The 5722-nt window shown below is 45.3% G+C and overlaps 1 long non-coding RNA gene across 1 annotated transcript in view; it reads right to left on the reverse strand.

The window, feature by feature from the left end:
* Positions 1 to 5127, reverse strand: part of LOC119402875 (uncharacterized) — a 13016-nt gene extending 7889 nt beyond the window's left edge. The window contains exons 1-2 of the long non-coding RNA XR_007417069.1: positions 5029 to 5127; positions 1476 to 1594 (exon numbers count right to left, since the gene is read on the reverse strand). This is a non-coding gene — a long non-coding RNA (uncharacterized LOC119402875). The remainder of the gene's footprint in view (positions 1 to 1475; positions 1595 to 5028) is intronic.
* Between the last annotated feature and the right edge of the window lie 595 nt (positions 5128 to 5722).

Consider the following 5722-nt stretch of genomic DNA (forward strand, 5'->3'; position numbering starts at 1 on the left):
AATTCGGACGCATCGCAGCTGAGCCATACACGAAAGTGTTTTATGCCGGGGTCCACCATGGCTCCACTGGCGTATTTCCGTCACGGATATGACATTGTAAATATACACAGATGGCAAAGAAAAAAATCACAGCATATCCACGGAGTGAATGATGATGAGTGGGCGAAGCTGCGGAGGTTCATCGGTAAACCGTGAATCTTCCGTGAATTCTGCCCAGTACATCATCACCGACGTGAGATCGGGCGCGTTTATACTAAACGTTCGATGAGAGTTATGACGACTTGCAGCTCACTTTAATTTTACATGTGCGCTGTGAATTTTCATTGCTTAGAAAACCATTACTTTATAAAGCATCTGGCGTCTTTCGTTAATCGTTTTGCTTTAGAAACATCTGGCGTCTTTTCGTTTTGCTTTTAGAAACATCTGGCGTTCTTTCGTTTTGCTTTTAGAAAACATCTGGCGTCTTTCGTTGGTTTATTTCATCAATCAACGGCGTTTTGAACAAAATTTTTATTGTTTTAATCACGCACAGGAGAAATCTCACCAGACACTACCTTGGAGGTAAACGATGGCTGCTAATGGGAATGAGAGACAGAAGAAGTCGGCTTTTAGCTAACGCGCACGCTGCGAATTTTTTATTGTTCAACAACGCACAGGAAAAATTTCCACCGGCACCACCTTGGAGGTCAAGATCTGGTACTAGCGTTACGACTGGTTACGCACTACGACTACGAGGGACGAACGGGTGCCGCTTCAAGGAGCTTCGCCCTTAAATACCTCTGCGACGCGCGCCTGCCTCACCTGGCTGCAACACCGCGTTCCCCGCTCACGCGCTCACCCCGACAAAAATCGCGGCCGGGCTACCGGGGCGGCACGACGCGCTTTGCGTTTCCCTCTAGTCCGGCCGTGGTGTTCAATCGCATTTTAACATGCCGCGGGATGGCGACCAAGTTCTGCGTCCAATATGCGACGCTCTTCTGGCTATCACACCTCGTTCTCTGATTACGCTTCCACCGTTAACTACTACAGCTACCACAAGTGCTTGTTTAATCATTTAACATGGACGTTAGTCGTCGGGATGGAGATGTACCACCAGTCATCAAAGTGGGTGCATCCACGTTAAACAGTGCTATAGCTGCCAGACATCAATATACATTGTACAAACTCTCTTATATGAATGTACAGTAAACATTCCGTTACTTCTGTAATGGCACGCTTTACTTTCGTGTTATTCCGATTCCTATGACGGAGTTGCACGCAAATTAACCTTAATTACTGAAACTCACACAAAACAACTCATTCCTTCATTTTCTTTCTTGGAATGTAATACTGAAGCCTTCTAATTAGGCCATGCGAATTTGACGCATTTGCGGACAGTGCATAATAATTCGTGACTGAAGGGGGTACTTTTTCTCGTTCGTGTACTTTTTCACAATTTCATTGCGGTTTAAATGTGAAAATAAACATGTACGTACTCGGTTTGGCGGTTCCCGCGAACACGTACGATGGCCCTTGTTCAAATGTGCACAGAAGAAAAAGTAAGCCCAGAAAACATAGAATGCTTGCTCGGGGCCGATGCATAATATTTCGTTACCTGAAAAGCATGGAAGCATGTCATTATATTTCCTAAGACTTCTACCTTTGCCCTGCGATTGTGGCTTAGAAAGATGCCCTTCCCTTTGTTGTTGCAGTGAACCTGCCTCTCTTACGTGTTGCATGTATTTATGTATTGAAATAAAGCAAAATTATCATTGTTCTTGCTTATCAGTGCAAAATGCTTACTGGACTTGATACGTCGGCTAGTAATTCGAAGCCCTAATTCTAAACATAAAGCTCCGGTGCTATATAAATGCAACCAACCAATGTATTGTGCCACTGCGAAGCTCTGATGGACTATAGCACGGCGGAGTGATATGCCTGGATTCCTTTTTTATGGAAATCTAAATTATCTTAAGTTCGGATCGCTTAAAGCCAGCTTGTTATCCATCCATCTCATGTCGGGTGATCACGCTCATAGTAAAGAGCTCAATACAGGCTATAACAAGGCTAGACATGCTCAAACCCGGGTAAAAATGAACGACGAGGGTTTAAAATAATACAATTACCGAAGTAATAGCATTAATTACCTCAAAATTCCTAAAACGCTTCGGAAACATGGGGCTCACTATGGCGGGGCGAAAGAGGGGCCAACACCACTTCGCCGAGCGAGTGAATGCTTCTGCCCCTGTGCTGCGTCTGCGTCGGCGCTGCGACGGCGCGGCGCTGCGTTGCCACGTGACTACATCTGATGGGGGGAAAAAGCTGACGGAGCTCGCTGCGGACGACGCGTATCTCAACTGCCGTAATAAATCAATAAAGCGGAACAAAAAGTCACGCACATGTTTCTCACCGAGTTTGTGAATCGGCCTAAGAAGATTCAACTCGTACCGTACAAACCCTACATGCTAACCTTCAACAGTGGCGTCGTTGACGTTTGGTAAACGGAGCAGTGGGAAGTCTACGAACGGGAATCGCTGGGTGCCCGTCCGACACACTTCCTGAGGTGTCACAGTAGTGGAGCTACCATACGCTTTTTCCAAGCTATCTCGCCTTCCATTCAGAAATAAAATCAGTCGGCAAGCCAGAAAGTCCTGCTTTAAATGAACATGCAACAGCCGTTTTACAAATTATAACCCGATAATAATTTGCTGAAGGCATTCTGTACAGCCTACTTCTCTAACCAGGCCCCCATGAAAGCTATGGCAATCGCAAGCATATACTTTCTTTATTAAATATCGTTAAACAAAGCGAAGACAATTTTCAGGAGTGCGCGTATTGACTAGCTGAAAATCTCGGCTCAACAGCATTACCGTCAAAGTGAAGTGTCGTGATTTGGCATTTGCGCGGAAGCATGAAGAGACACAATAAACTGATTGCGATGTCACTCCGAGGCAAAATGTTTCTCCGTTGAGTCAGTATTACTGCGGCAATGGTTTCAAGCAATTTTATTAAGGCATATTATACTGTTCATATGTTCATATGATCATATCTTAAAGACGACGCGGCGAGCAAAATGCGATTTCGTGCACTAGAATAGCAAAGTCACAAGGTTCCTTATGTCTTCGCGTGAGATGATTCGGGGGAGAAATCTACCTTAATTATTTTGTTCTTTTTTATTTTTTCTGGCGTGGTGGATGAAACAGGTAGGAAACTCGCTGCCGCTTCAACACATGCAAATGACGCAACTACCGCAGAAGAACTTGGCATTGTGTTAGCAATAAGTACAAGTTCTTCTTCAGTAACCATAGTGACAGATTCGCAAGAAGCATGTCGAAGATTTCAAAAAGGATCAATAAGTAAATCAACCCTTCGAATTCTCCTAAAGTGTGACTTCGAAGATGCAAGTATCCTCTGGACACCGGGGCACGAATCCCTAGCGGGGAACCGAGCGGCACATGCCGCAGCCCGAGAGCATACACACCGGGCTACTCCGCAGCGTTATTCGGACTCCGAAAACGAAGAGGAGCCAATACCAAGAAAGTACTCCGATATACTCGCGCACTACAGGAAGCAACGACGCCACTATCCAACGGCTCATAAAAGGCTTACTATAGAGGAAGCCGTGACTTGGAGAAGGCTACAGGCGGGTACCTACCCGCACGGTACACTACTCCACGTAATGTACCTCGGCAACTTTAACAGGCACTGTACATACTGCCCGGCCTCTGCTAACGCCCTGTACCACATGGTATGGGGATGTCACAACAACCCAAGTATCCCGCCCATAGGCGAGCTGAACGTGGACGAAAATCCGGAAGACCAGTGGGAGGCGCTGCTGACGTCCGCGAGCCCTGAGGACCAGCTCCGGTTGGTGGACAGGGTTCTAGCGTCAGCTGCAAGCCATGGCTACCTGGAATGAGGAAGTCACCCACCTCTGGGCGAAGAGCACGCGCGCCTGGTCCCTCAATAAAGTTTAATTCTCTCTCTCCTTCTAGGTCGATTGTATTGATCCATCCGACCCCGCAACCATCAGCCATCTCTTTCTGCACCTCACATGCGGCTGTAAATACTGCGGGATCGGCCCACCTTTCACGAAGAGACGACGCCATGCGATGACATCGTCGTGGAATCCATATCATGTGCATTCATATTGACGTCATGAATACGCCACAACTATTGCCGATCGGTTACGTTATGTATGATCACGTGACTTCTGTTACATTCAGACTGCTGCCGACGCCGATGGTCCTTTGTGCCCCCGATATAAACAGTAATAAATGAAGGTGCATGGTGCCCCAGATATAAACAAACCCCATTGTACGGTTACCAATAAATTGTTGCGGACTGCTTGGCATCTCTTTGTTTTCGCTTTTTGGAGTTTCATTTGCAAACCGTGCGGACGCATTATGCGCGACCTCCTGCTCGACTCACACGAGCGCTTACAACGACAAAAGCCTAGTGCGAGACCCGCGTACTCACACATCTCGCTTACTAAAATTCTTGTATAGCTTCCGCAGCGTTGCACCTGATGTATGAAACGGAGCATAGTGAAAATTTTCTGTGCCGTAGCCACGGTACCTTTGTGCAACAAGATGCAACGAAAGCTGCTACGACGGCCCACCGCATAATTGCTATTTATCCACGGCTAAAATGAACGACGTCACACATCATCATGACGCCACATTGCGCCAACATTTTTTACTTCACATCGCGTGACCTCACATAGTGACGTCAACACATGACAGAATAAAAAGTAGATTACTCTTGCTTTAAAATCGTCTTAAGTGACGGCGTAAGGGACCTTACGATTTTTTACAAAAGTCAGACATTATTGCATCGTCATATTCGAAACGGAGGTGACGTCAGCGAGCATGCTGGTGAGATAACATTTGTTCAAATTGGTCACGCGTTCTATTGCAGTGAAATATTCGTCTATAGACTGGGAGGTTTGAAATTCGGAAAAAAAAAATAAAGCAACACACGAATATTTCCACATTCACCGCCGTATATTGCAATTGGGCAATGTTGCATCAAAAAGTTATTTCATACCTTGGTCCTTGTTTCACCGCCGCAAAGATTGCAGCAAGTAAACTGAAGTCTACAGAAGCAGCAGAGTAACCCTATATAAACAAAACTGTAGAATGATGAAGAATGAGCGAAAGTATATGCCAAAAAGCGTTGGTGGGATAACTCAGTCACAGTAATGGAGCATATGTGCGGTGTACAGCTAATTATAGCACAGAATTTTGATAACCAGACAACTTTTGTTATAAGCACTGTGGAATCGCACGTTGCAGTTGGTATTGGCTAAGATCACCTGATGCCTAACACGTTATTAGCTTTGCACTGTCATCTCTGAATTGATCATGTGATGTCTCATAGGCAGCGAACACTTGACATTTAGCGAGTTGGCCTTCTGTGGACATTTTCACAGCGTTCTAACAATGAAGAGAATAAGCACAACCCATCTACAGCACATTATTTAATGGTTTTTCGTTTCACCTGTATTTTATACAACAAAAAGTAGCTAAGCAAGGCTCGATGGCGCTGTTTGCATTTTGTTATATCGCGCGTTGCACGTGTAAAAATCAGTTTTGGTTAAGGGAAACGAATTATTGCGATGGCAACAATTTGTAATGGTATACGAGGTAAGGCTACCAGAGCTTGCGTCAGGATTACTTGAAATAGGATTAAGAAAACAATACATTTATACACCGTTCAAGATTGTTAGGTAATCAAAATA

This window comes from Rhipicephalus sanguineus, chromosome 8 (genome assembly GCF_013339695.2).
Source record: "Rhipicephalus sanguineus isolate Rsan-2018 chromosome 8, BIME_Rsan_1.4, whole genome shotgun sequence".
NCBI classification, from domain to species: domain Eukaryota; kingdom Metazoa; phylum Arthropoda; class Arachnida; order Ixodida; family Ixodidae; genus Rhipicephalus; species Rhipicephalus sanguineus.